Source organism: Triturus cristatus, chromosome 2_2, assembly GCF_964204655.1.
Source record: "Triturus cristatus chromosome 2_2, aTriCri1.1, whole genome shotgun sequence".
NCBI classification, from domain to species: domain Eukaryota; kingdom Metazoa; phylum Chordata; class Amphibia; order Caudata; family Salamandridae; genus Triturus; species Triturus cristatus.
The window spans coordinates 712,118,083-712,128,105 of record NC_140582.1 but is presented as its reverse complement, the minus strand read 5'-3'; the positions used below and the strand labels follow the sequence as shown (position 1 = coordinate 712,128,105).

General features: G+C 45.6%; 1 protein-coding gene across 2 annotated transcripts in view; it reads left to right on the top strand.

Moving 5' to 3' along the window:
* The first annotated feature begins 239 nt into the window (after positions 1–239).
* ACSL1 (acyl-CoA synthetase long chain family member 1) overlaps positions 240–10,023 on the top strand; it is a 479,125-nt gene continuing 469,341 nt past the window's right edge. Inside the window, exon 1 of one of the 2 annotated variants that reach the window (XM_085641919.1) lies at positions 240–421. The gene's annotated coding sequence lies outside the window, so the exon portion shown is untranslated. The remainder of the gene's footprint in view (positions 422–10,023) is intronic. The other variant, XM_085641924.1, reaches the window with a different exon arrangement.

Below are 10,023 nucleotides of genomic sequence, written 5' to 3'. Positions count from 1 at the left end.
TACCTAGTGATGTAGTGACCAAGAACGCTTACTAGTTAGTTTTCCCAAAGTTAAATATATGTACATTTTGATTCTGAAACACAAACAGATCCAATTTTCACGTACGGAACAGAATTTCTTTAAAGAGGATCCTATCAAAACGACACGCATCTACTAAACCAATATTTCTGGGAGTTCCAATCCGAAGTTTCTTACTAATGCTGGAGAGGAGCGCTGTATCCGTATTTGGGGCAGGGGTCAGTGGGGCAGCACGGTAAAGGGCGTGCGGCGTAGCCGGCGGGGCAGCGTTTGCGCCTGCGCGGCCCACGCAGCACGCAAGGCACGCCGCAGCTCTGCGATCAGCCTTATCCTCTTCTTATTTATATGTGCCGGGGTTGCTACAACGTTACGCTTCTCACCTTCAACGCTTCCGACCCGGGAGGTGAGTAGGGTGTTAGAGCTAGCTGCATGTGCAGTCTTTCAGGTACCAGGGGGTTATGTTCCGGAGCCCGCAGCGACGAGCAGGGTTTCTTATTCCCCAGCGCCAGTGAGCAGCGGGCGTGCAGGGTCCCGTGCTGTGGAATGGACATTGCGGCGCTGCAGGCGAATGCGAGAGCTTGAGAAATGACCGCCAGGCGCTGCCTACGCAGCCCGAGTGTATTTTTTTTGTAACAGCCTAGAGCTGCTTGTTGTGTTGAGTTCTCCCTGTCTTTAGTGCTAGTGACCGCTTTGGCTGTCACGTCAGTAGAAGGTTGTCGTGCTAATAGTAGTGACAGGGGGGGGGGGGGGAGGGGTCTGTTGTGGCTGCAATGTGTGGGTTTACTGTGGTCGCTACACTAAGAGTGCAGTGCGTGTGTGTATAATCTGAGTGCCGTAACCTGTGCGGTGGCTTTCTGTAGTACCGTGCGCACGCCAGCTGCATTACTGTCGCCAGCATCCTTTTTGTGTGCCCACACACGCTAGCTGCAGTACTAGTGTGTATGTGTGCACTTACTCTGGTTATGAGAGCCGCGTGTATTCGTCAGCTGGCTGCGGTGCTAGCACCGCGGTGGGTGTGCGCCCCGCTTGCTGTGGAGGCATCACGGATGCATTACTGCTACTAATAACCGTGGGTGCTGTGCTGACCCCGGCTGTAGTGTAAATGCATGTTCATGAAGATACTGGACTAGCAGCATGTGCTCTGACTGTGGTACTAGTAGGTTTGTGTTTGCCAGCGCTCTACTTTGACAGCAGTGCTAGTAATTGTGGGTATTTCTACAGCGTGCATACTATGGCTGTAAGGTAGACTTACACCCCCCCCCCCACCACCAGTGTATGTGACCATCCCTATGAGCCCGACGCCTATGTGTCTTGTCTGTATTACTAACTGCGCACCAGCACCGCTGCAGTGTGCCAGTAATAACATTTCCAGTCTGATTCCTTCCAGCCCTGCCTCATTTGCGAGCTGCGGTTCCATTCTTCAGTGACAGACTGATGATATTAGTTGATTCCTGTAGGCGGGGTGGGCTTGTCTGGCGTGCCCAGTTATAACATAGCCTCCATCATCTGACCAGTGTACCCTGAAAACGCAGAAACCTTCCTCGGTTTCTTGCGCGCTTTATCTTTAGAGGCGGGAGTTCGCATGTAAACATCTCAGCCCTCGAGCCCTCCTCATCCCACCTCCAGTTTGGCAGTTCCCATTGACTCGGCCAGTAGTAAACGTGCTTGTCCACATTTCACGATGCTCTATTTGTATGTTATTTTATGGGCATATAAAAACCCTATGCTTGCTACAATCATGCCTTCACGGGTGTTGTGTGTCTTCAGCATCTGTTCTCTGTAAATGCCCGCCGTTAAGTAATGTGTAAGCACAATAATGAATATATAACGTATAAAACCGATTTTCCTCTATGTGTATGAAACCAGTTGCCCATATAGCAAATCATTAGAGCCTTGTGCCTCAGATGTGACGATGCATTTTATGTACGACCTTTTTGTAAACACCGCATACCTCAGAGGAAGTAGTCTGAAATCAAACCACACATCCGCCTGACATATGGCCGGGACCTGTAGGTTGACGGATATCAAGTATTGTGATCTGTGTGTTTTTTATTCTCATTTATTTACTTTTCACGATGTACTTTTCAGCGATTACAATAGCATATTTGGAATGCATTTTTGCTTCATGGTTTGGTAGCACCGCTATTCCCAACAGTTTAAAAACGTTTTTTTTTTTTTTTCTGATGTTGTGTGGTTTTTTTTTTTTTTGGTTTTTTTTTGTGTGTGTGCCTTAAACACTGTTAAAGATGATTTATAGCTAACAGTGAGTGTTCTTAATCTCATAGTTACATTTCTGATTTAATAAACACCCTCTCGGCATACTGACTATCTCTTTTCCATAGTAAATACTCGTCCAAGCTGGGAAAGGAACCAGCAGTAGTGAAATCATATGCTGTGGTTAGTTTTTCATTGTTCACCTCCAGGGGTATGGCCCACAGTAATAATACATAGCTAGAGATACTTTAGCTGAGTGCTTGTGTTAACTAGATTATGAATTTAACAATTGCCAATCATGCATGCCCTTCTACATCGTGTGCTGCACTGCCTGACCTTAACTAACCGTTCCACTGCTGGTATAATTTTAGCTTGTGGTTATGTGGTCTAGGTTACTACTTCCCCCTTGGGTCACAGCGTCAATTTGTTACTCTTCCTAATCTATCCTGTTGTATCTGTTTTAGCTTTTTAGTTGCTGTAGCTAAGCATTCTAGTTCTTTTGTACTGTATGTGTAACCAGTGCAAATTATCAGTATAGTTGTTGTTTTACTGTATGTTGTAAAATAAACCCTATGCAGAGTAACTTCACGTTTTTTTTAATAGAGATGCACATGTATTCTGTCTCAAAACATGTTTTTACTATCCTTTAACCACTGGGAAGGACGTGACCCCCACTCTGTATCCTTTTTCTCGGTCCTTGCAAGCGCAGGACGCCTGTATGGTAAATGCATGCACAAGATCTACCCCGCTATTCTCACTGGTTCAGTCAGACGTTCCTGTAGTTGAACATTACCTAGTAATAGCCATAGAGATGCTGTCACATGTGTAAGCTGCAAGCTTATTCACACAGACCTATTTATAGTCAAATTGAAGTACGTAGAATTAAAAACGTCTACACAGAACCTATGGGGCCCGATTCATCACGATTGCGTAGTGACTCACTCATGTGACCCTCATGGCATACTCATGAATTCCAGAGCACTGAAAGAGTAAGTCACATCTTTTCACAGAAAAGACTTTGACTTGTGTCATCTGTAAATAAGCTTTCTCATCTTTGGGTTGATACATGTTTAATAGCCATTCAGCAGCAATGTACTTTGCATCTGAAGATGAATCAAATGTTTCTTTACAACCGGCAGAGCACATATGTAGAAAGTGCCCCAATTTGATGCATGTTAGCCTTGCTTCGTTAAAGTACACAGGCATGCTTTTGCCCCTCCCTCAAATCTCGTCCCAGGTGCTGTAAGGTTTCTTGAAGCCACTAGGCAGAAGGTCTTGTTGGTGCATATTAGGCAGATAACCAGGTCAGGGAAATCCTGCTTTGATTGGGCTCTACATGGATCCCTGGCCAGAGTAGAAACTAGGTGCCAGATAATGCACTTTCTGATTTTTATCATATGTCCAATTTTCACTCTGTCTCAATTTTCTATTGGACACCTTTACAAGTGTGGTGGTAGGTCATTCACACTTCCAAGGTTTGTCCTTACATGCTGATGGGTCCTTCTCTTTTGCTCCCTTTCTTTGCTTTTACCATTCTCTCCAAGCTCTCACATTGCGCTTTTTTTGCTTCAGATAGGTGACTTAAGGCAATCTTGTAATTGTGTGGAAGTGATTGGGGAAATGCATCTAATTGCGATATTGTGAGTACATTTGCATGCAAACAATAGATCTTTAACCTGCACAAAGATTAATATTTAACAAACCTACAGCTGTAATTGAAAATACAGGACTTTCCATCCTATTTCTCGTGATTATCCCACCAGACGTTTCAAATAACTTCCTTTCCCGGTCCACTAAAAAGCAGCCTAGTGCGTGGCATATATTTCTTTGCTTGGAAGGTAATCTACCATCTCTGTGCTGATCAGGGCACATGCCTTCTGGATGCTGTTCAACGGGAAGGTTTGTTATCTGTGCTGTGCACTTGCACCGACTGAATAGTATCTTAGGGGCATATTACCAAGCCAGGCGATAACATTATCGCCGCTTTATCGGCAGAAAACTGCCGCTAAAACGGCGATAATGGGCTTGATAATATGCTCTATGGAATCCCAATTGAAGCCCATGTTAGACGTCCTTCACATCTAACATTGGCTTCAATTGGGATTCCATAGAGCATATTATCAAGCCCATTATCGCCGTTTTAGCGGCAGTTTTCTGCCGATAAAGCGGCGATAATGTTATCGCCTGGCTTGAGAATATGCCCCCTAGTTATTTATGCATGCCGAACAGCAGTCCAGGAGGGCTTGATTCAAGCCACATTTTTCCGGTTACCTCCTGAAAGTCGAGATTCGCAGGGGTTCTTTGTATGTACATATACCTATGTGGATATTAGGAAGCTGTAATTCATCAGTTTGGGTGAAAGGGGGAGAAGCGGGGAGCGTGGATATGCATGTGGCGTGGCTTTGCTTTTATTTGCTAATGCATTGACATATAGGGGTCAGGCAGGTGTTTGATTAGCCCTCCTTCCTAGGAAAAAAAGCTCTGTTCAGGAGGGTTTGCCACTTGTTGGAGGGATAGGCCAAAGGATTTTCCTGGGTTGTCACATTTTGAACCGAATCGTTGGAGAGAAATGAGCTGCATTACACCATTCTTGTTTTCTGAATCCTCCAAAACGTGGGTGGTTACTGGAGGATAAACAAAGTTTGGCGTAGACATCCGGGCGCCTTAGTTAAGTGGCTGTGTACGAGTACCCACGGCTTTATATTCTTGGGGTGCCCGTTACCTGGGACATCAACTCTTCCCATACAGACTACACTGCCAGCACACAATCTACTAACCAGCCACATAACCAATTGCCAGGATGATTAAACCGCAAGAATGACACCAAAAGATTCCCACCACATTATTAAAGCATGTTCCACCATCTATGTACAACAAACTAGAGCTTCATATCTGACCAAGCAATGTTCAGGAGCTTGTGTGGGGTAACAAGTTACCCAAATCGTATGACCTGATTTGGAAATCCTGCAGAAACTGCACATAATCCGCTTTTCAAACTAGAGTGGAATGCTAGAGAGCCACTCTAATGCTCCTCATAGTTTTCAGTTTTGAGCTGTGCTAGTGAACGTATGAGCCGAGGAAGCTGCCATGATTGGAGTTTGTGTAGGAAAGTCGATGATTTGGGTGGACAAGTGTTCACCTCGAAGGGATAAGGCCACCACCTGCTAGATGTTGCACCAGTTAAATAAACCTGGTGAAGTAACACAAAGCTGTTGGGCTTAAATCAAAGGCAAGTACTTAAGCAGTGTGTACACTGTAGAAAGTCACACACAAAATAAAACTCCACAACCAATTTTCACATAAAGAATAATTTTTTGACAAAAATAAGACCGAAAAACACCAATAAATCAAGTAAGGGGAATAGGCAACATGAATTTTCAAAGATTTAAGTGAAAATAATGCCATGAAGCATAGAGTGCCAATGATAGTCTATAGTAGCGGTAGACCGGGACCTAGACATGAATTTAGGCCTACTGCGATGGAGCCCTGCTCGAGATAAAGGAGGGAGATGGCCCACACCAGTTAATTAATTTTTAAACTGGGTCATTAAGTGCTTAAAGAAACGCCTTTCTGGGAAAGCTTGTTCCTACTGCTTATGTTCCCTAGGCCAGGTTTAGGCAGTTGCATCAACTGTCTCTTTTCCCCAGAGAGGTATAATTAAAGTTATTGAAATGCGGTTAAGCTGAGTAATGTGATTTGAATACATTTATTGAATTGCTCCTCTGTGGCGCCTTCCCATTAAATCCAGGAGCTTTGATACTTGAGAGATCAAGAAGGGGTGTAAATGTAGCATGGCTGTGGGTGGGGTAGCAGCCATTGCCTGTTCAGTTTGGATGGGTTTGGTATAAATCGAGGGGGGAGTGGATACGGAAAGGGTTTGTGTAACCCCAGATATTATACCCAGAGGCGTGGGATTGGAGTTGATGAACGGGCTATGTCCTTCTAGCTCCTTTTTCTCCTTAGTTGATGCTTTTGCATGGATAGACCGTGAAAGTAACTAAGAGCTAGGAGTCTTCTAGTACTTTTCTCCCCAACCCCCCCTCCACCCTGTCTTTAGTTGTTGCTCATGTGATATTTACTGGTTTTTGGTCTGGTGTGGTGATTCTAGGAAGCATTACTTTGAGCTGTCCTGTTAACTATTGAATTTTCTGAGCATGGCAAAAAGCAGCAGCTGAAGTTAACTTATGTTCAAAGTGCTAGTGGCGGAAGACACTCTTTTTGCAAGATTATGGAGCTTTGGCTAATGTAACTTGAAGACTATTCTCCACCCCATTCACTGACTCTTCTTTAACATAATACCTCCACTGCTGGTATTGGGGAGTTCCTCTGGTGGTTGAGTTTTGCCAGAGCCTGATTTTCAATAAGGTTATATATCCTGATCCGTAAAGTACACATGGATGTGGGAGCAAAACCTACCAAGACACTTGTCCGCATTGGGAAGGCCTGTTTTTCAAGAAATGTGATTGGATCATTGACAGGGTTATTTAATTGACTAGAACAGCACCTAGTTTTGTGTAGGTGGATAGCCAGGGCAGGTGGGTCTGAGAAGGGTAGAGTGTGGGTCTTAGAAGGCAGGATGTGGGGTATGGATAAGAGCAGTGGTGCAAAAAGGCTAGGAACAGGGGATGTAAATATTTGTCCACATGGTTACGTCTAGGAGTTGAGCGCTCTGAGGGGGAAGTTGGGTGAAGCCCACTTAAGCCATTGGCTATATGGCACTATGTGTAACAGTTTTTCCTGTTCAGATGTGCACATTTCCATTAAAAGGTGTACCTCTCTGGCAGGGCCGGTAAAGCACTTCATTTTACCAGTACTTTTATTTTCCTTTCTTTGACTTTTTTTTTTTTTTTTTTTTTTTTTTATTCGTCTTCTGGTAATGGTATCTCGAAGCCAATGGTATATTTCTTTGAGCCAATAAGAATCGTGTGTTCCTGTGGTGTGCATTAAGCAGATGGTTTTTGTACCTGTTTTACATATACCTGTCTGTTAAGAAGATAACCTACTGTTTTTTGTTTTTTAAGTTCTAAGCCTTGATTTAGAACAAAAAAGTAAAGATTTGGCTGCTGGGTTTAAGAGGTAACCCCATTTTATTTTTTGCTGTAACTAAAAAATAAAGGTTAAAAAGTAATCATCACACCAGCTTGACCGAACCTGTTTCCTCTACCAATTTTTGTTGTTCAGGTGTTGCACCTCTCTGGCTGCAGGATTCAAGCATTTTGAACTGTTTTGATCTAGGGAAGGTGTGAGCAGAGATTAACTACTCCCCTTAAAGTTCTGTGATTTGGCTTTGCAATGGTTTTAACCGAGCGGTGCAGAAAGACAAGACCTGAATCGGAGATTGGGTCTCTGACTTACTTTAAACCTTATGAAGTGCCTACATTGTTATGGGCCACTTAAATACAGGGAAACCTCTTCCTTGCGTAACCACAAGGATTACTCGTGCACCTTTTTACATCAGGGTAATTGGATGGCCCCTGTCATAAATAACTATACAGATTTTCTCCAGGAAATCTGGTAGGCAGTCTTTCCCATTGGGGGTGCAAGTAAAGGCCTGTTTCCATGACCATAGTTGGGCACCCACCAATTGTTAGTTGTGTCATGGCCCTATCATTCAAAGAGGAGCGCCACTTTGGTTGCACACCTTATTGCCAACTGTTGGGAGTGCAACATCCCAAAAAATGTAGCGCACCTATTTGGTGACTTGTAACACAAGTCTCCTGAACAGGGAATCAGTCTGGTTGGTAAAATGAGAAGGATGGCACAGGTCTACTGTGCCACAGGTTTTTCAAAGTCTGTTATTGGTGTTGGTAAATCCTATATAGCTGTGTTTTTTCGTTTGAGTTATGAATGGTGTATCCCTGAGGAAATTGGGCTACTGTTCTGTGCTTGGGCATACTTATTGGTCTCTTGGCGATTAAGAGGCAGGCGTCTACAATTGAACGTTTTTATATTACCCCCCCCTCCCAATAGGGCTTCAGGCAAGTTGCTCTCTTGAATTTAGTGAAACTAAGTGCTGAAGTCTGTTTTCTTTGCGAAGAGGAGTGTCTTTTGAACACTGGTTGTAGGAAGGTGGATATCTGACTATGGTTACCCCAAAATTTTTGCCTAGTGTCTAGCTGGTTTTTCGACTTAGTTGGCCTGAGATCCTGCCATTCAGGATCTCAGCCTGGCTGTTCTCTCTTTAAAATGGACTCCATGTACCCTAGGTACATACCCAATTGGTTGGATCACCCTGTCAGCCCCTGTACCAGTGTACACTAGGTACCCAGGGCATTGGTGTACCCAAGGCCTGCCAGGGGCTGAAGCATGTATTATGCCACCCCAGGCTTGGCCTAACAATCTGACACAACTGGCTGATCACTCAGCTGGGGTAAGTTGGTGTAATCACCTCTTACTTAGGTGTAGTATACCTATACCTAACCTTAAATGGGACACCTGGTAACCTATAAGTCACTCCTATGGCAGGCCTTAACAATCCTGAAGGCAGAGTGCTTGGTTCCATGTGAGATGGTGCTCTGGCATGAGCTGAGCCTGTCTGCAGTGGTCGGAACAACTTCCTTCTACTGTTTCCAGATATCGTCATACCATATACTCTTAAGTGCATTATGAACCTCGCGGTTAAATGCTAACTTTGGTTTGGCTTTATCAAAACATGTCGAGTAAGGTGTCATACAAATTGGAATACTAACCCCTCGCCAATTCTGGCGACGGGGTTAGCATTCCACCCTTCTAGAGGGACACGACATGTACAGTACCTGAAACCCGGGTAAAATCAGACATAGCCTCAGCTCCACAAAATGGATGCTGCCACCACAGACACAAGTCTGCCCTCCTGCTGCTGGGAGTCCTTCCAGCTTGGGAGGTGTGGACAAAGGGTTTCCTGCCAGGGGAGGTGCGTGCACCACCCCAGACAGGATTTTGTGTATTGGTCAGGTAGGGCTTGAAAGAAACCAGACATGCCTGTGGCTCACAAGGAGCCTCGGTGCATATGCCAGTTCAAACCGGTCCTGGGGCACACCAGTCCCGGGCCTGGGGCGAGCTGGACAAAGGATTGGGGGTGTAACCACCCCCCTTCCTGGTCCCACCCATAGGGAGGGACCTAGCAGGTAGTCCGGCCCCTAGAATCCGCTTAAAGGTAGGAGCTGTGTCCTAAGACTTCAGACATCCTGGAATCAACTTAACACTAAGAAGAAGACGGGAACTTCGACGCTCTGCTGCACAGAGGACTGAAGCCAATCTCCCCTGTGGTCAGGGAGTGACCACCTTGCTAACGCAAGCACCATCCAGCGAATCAACGTCTGCTTTGCCGCCGCCTCCCGCCGGAGCCCGAGCCCAGAGACTGACAAGACCTGGACCTCCAGACCTCTCACCGCCCGATCCACAGTCCCTGAAAAGAGGAGACCCGTGGAGGCACCGAGACACGTGGAGCCGGCCATCTTGGAACGACTACGACAAGCTGACAAGTGCAACAACCGAGGCTTCCTCCAAGTTGTGCTTTGGGATCTGAGAAGCCCAACACCCGAGCAGCATCTGCACCAAAGGTGAGCCCTCCAGCATCTCCACGATCTGCGTGGGGCCCTTCTGCATTTTGCCACTCGACGCGCCTAACCGGTTGCTGGCCCGCTGGCTAGTAGCCATCTTGGCGACGAACTTCAAGAAATACACCGCTGGTCTGGTTGCACCAGACTGGCCCTTGCTCCCCTCCAAAGGAGCAGTCCTTCTGACCTTGCTGGTCAGAACCATCAGCTTATTTCCCTTTCCTACAACAATTGCTTTTGCCAAGGCTTGTTT